Consider the following 2,755-nt stretch of genomic DNA (forward strand, 5'->3'; position numbering starts at 1 on the left):
GGGTACTGGCCTGTGTGTGCCCGACGTTGACGGCAGAACGACCCGCGAACACATGCATAGAGTTGTGACCATTGTCAACTTGAATGTATCGGGCGCTGGCCTGTGTGTGCCCGACGGAGACGGCAGAACGACCCACGAACACATGCATAGAATTTGGACTTCCTTGAAGAAGACGTTGACATAAAAAAAAAAAAAAAAAAGTCAAGCGGGTACTGGCTCAAGTGTGCCCGACGGTGACGGTAGAACGACCCGCGAACACATGCATAGAGTTGTGACCATTGTCAACTTGAATGTATCGGGCGCTGGCTGGGATGTGCCCGGCGGAGACGGCAGAACGACACGCGAACACATGCATAGAGTTTGTGACCGTTGTCAACTTGAATGTATCGGGCGCTGGCTGGGATGTGCCCGGCGGAGACGGCAGAACGACACGCGAACACATGCATAGAGTTTGTGACCGTTGTCAACTTGCATGAATCGGGTACTGGCCTGTGTGCGCCCGACGTTGACGGTAGAACGACCCACGAGCACATGCATAGAGTTGTGACCGTTGTCAACTTGAATGTATCGGGCGCTGGCTGGGATGCGCCCGGCGGAGACGGCAGAACGACACGCGAACACATGCATAGTGTTGTGACCATCGTCAACTTGAATGTATCGGGCGCTGGCTAGGATGTGCGCGGCGGAGACGGCAGAACGACACGCGAACACATGCATAGAGTTTTGACCACTGTCAACTTGAATGTATCGGGCGCTGGCCTGTGTGTGCCCGACGGAGACGGCAGAACGACCCACGAACACATGCATAGAATTTGGACTTCCTTGAAGAAGACGTTGACTTAAAAAAAAAAAAAAAAAGTCAAGCGGGTACTGGCTCAAGTGTGCCCGACGGTGACGGTAGAACGACCCGCGAACACATGCATAGAGTTGTGACCATTGTCAACTTGAATGTATCGGGCGCTGGCTGGGATGTGCCCGGCGGAGACGGCAGAACGACACGCGAACACATGCATAGAGTTGTGACCGTTGTCAACTTGAATGTATCGGGCGCTGGCTGGGATGTGCCCGGCGGAGACGGCAGAACGACACGCGAACACATGCATAGAGTTTGTGACCACTGTCAACTTGCATGTATCGGGTACTGGCCTGTGTGCGCCCGACGTTGACGGTAGAACGACCCACGAGCACATGCATAGAGTTGTGACCGTTGTCAACTTTAATGTATCGGGCGCTGGCTGGGATGTGCCCGGCGGAGACGGCAGAACGACACGCGAACACATGCATAGAGTTGTGACCGTTGTCAACTTGAATGTATCGGGCGCTGGCTGGGATGTGCCCGGCGGAGACGGCAGAACGACACGCGAACACATGCATAGAGTTTGTGACCATTGTCAACTTGCATGTATCGGGTACTGGCCTGTGTGCGCCCGACGTTGACGGTAGAACGACCCACGAGCACATGCATAGAGTTGTGACCGTTGTCAACTTGAATGTATCGGGCGCTGGCTGGGATGTGCCCGGCGGAGACGGCAGAACGACACGCGAACACATGCATAGAGTTTGTGACCACTGTCAACTTGCATGTATCGGGTACTGGCCTGTGTGCGCCCGACGTTGACGGTAGAACGACCCACGAGCACATGCATAGAGTTGTGACCATTGTCAATTTTAATGTAGCGGTACTGGCCTGTGTGTTCCCGACGTTGACGGCAGAACGACCCACGAGCACATGCATAGAGTTGTGACCGTTGTCAACTGAAATGTATCGGGCGCTGGCTGGGATGTGCCCGGCGGAGACGGCAGAACGACACGCGAACACATGCATAGAGTTTTGACTTCGTTACAGAGGACGTTGACAAAAAAAAATAATAATAATAATATCAAAAAAAACAAAACATGGTCAACTTTAGTGTAACGGGTATTGGGCTTAAGTGTGTGACCCAATGGTCAGAATGAGTGGGCAGAGTGAATCGGATTATATATTAAGGGGAGTGTCTTGTCTCGCCGGTCGATCTTCAAATTGTAGAAGTTTCCTCATATATCTCCTTGATTTCGTCAAGATATATCCGGCACGGGAGCAACCCCGACACTCCTCTGAAAATACGGGTCGCTCCCATGTGAGAAGGTCGATGGTGTGATCGACGGCACGAGTGTCATGCGACCGGGCGAGGGCCGAGTAATTAGCCGACGGTGATGCACACATGCGTAGGCATGGGACCCGTTGTCGTTGCACGAGTCTGTGAGACGGGGCGCCGCCGGACAAGACATACCCGGCACGGGAGCAACCCCGGCACTCCTCTGAAAACACGGGTTGCTCCCGGGTGAGAAGGTCGATGGTGCGGTCGATGGCACGAGTGTCATGCGACCGGGCGAGGGCCGAGATTTAGGCCGACGGTGATGCACACAGGCGTAGGCTGGGACTCGTCGTGTTGCACGAGTCTGTGAGACGGGGCGACGGCCGACCCTCGACGGCAGGCCGCCCGATGCATCCGCAAGGTGTGGCTCTCGTCCGAGATTTTGAGATCTCTTTAGTGTAGCGGGTATTGGCTTAAGTGTGTGATCCAATGGTCAGAACGAGCGGGCAGAGTGAATCGGATTCTATATATGAGGGGGGTAGTAGAGTCGATCCAAGACTCGAGAAGGCTTTTAATGTCTGTCGTGTGTGTATGCGTGTCATGGTTGGACTCCAGCGGGCCCTTTCGGTAGGGTCAGCCGTCGTTTCATCGCGACCATGTGTTGCAACTCGGCGCTCAGA

The sequence above is a fragment of the Apostichopus japonicus genome, chromosome 5, assembly GCF_037975245.1.
Source record: "Apostichopus japonicus isolate 1M-3 chromosome 5, ASM3797524v1, whole genome shotgun sequence".
Taxonomy (NCBI): Eukaryota; Metazoa; Echinodermata; class Holothuroidea; order Aspidochirotida; family Stichopodidae; genus Apostichopus; species Apostichopus japonicus.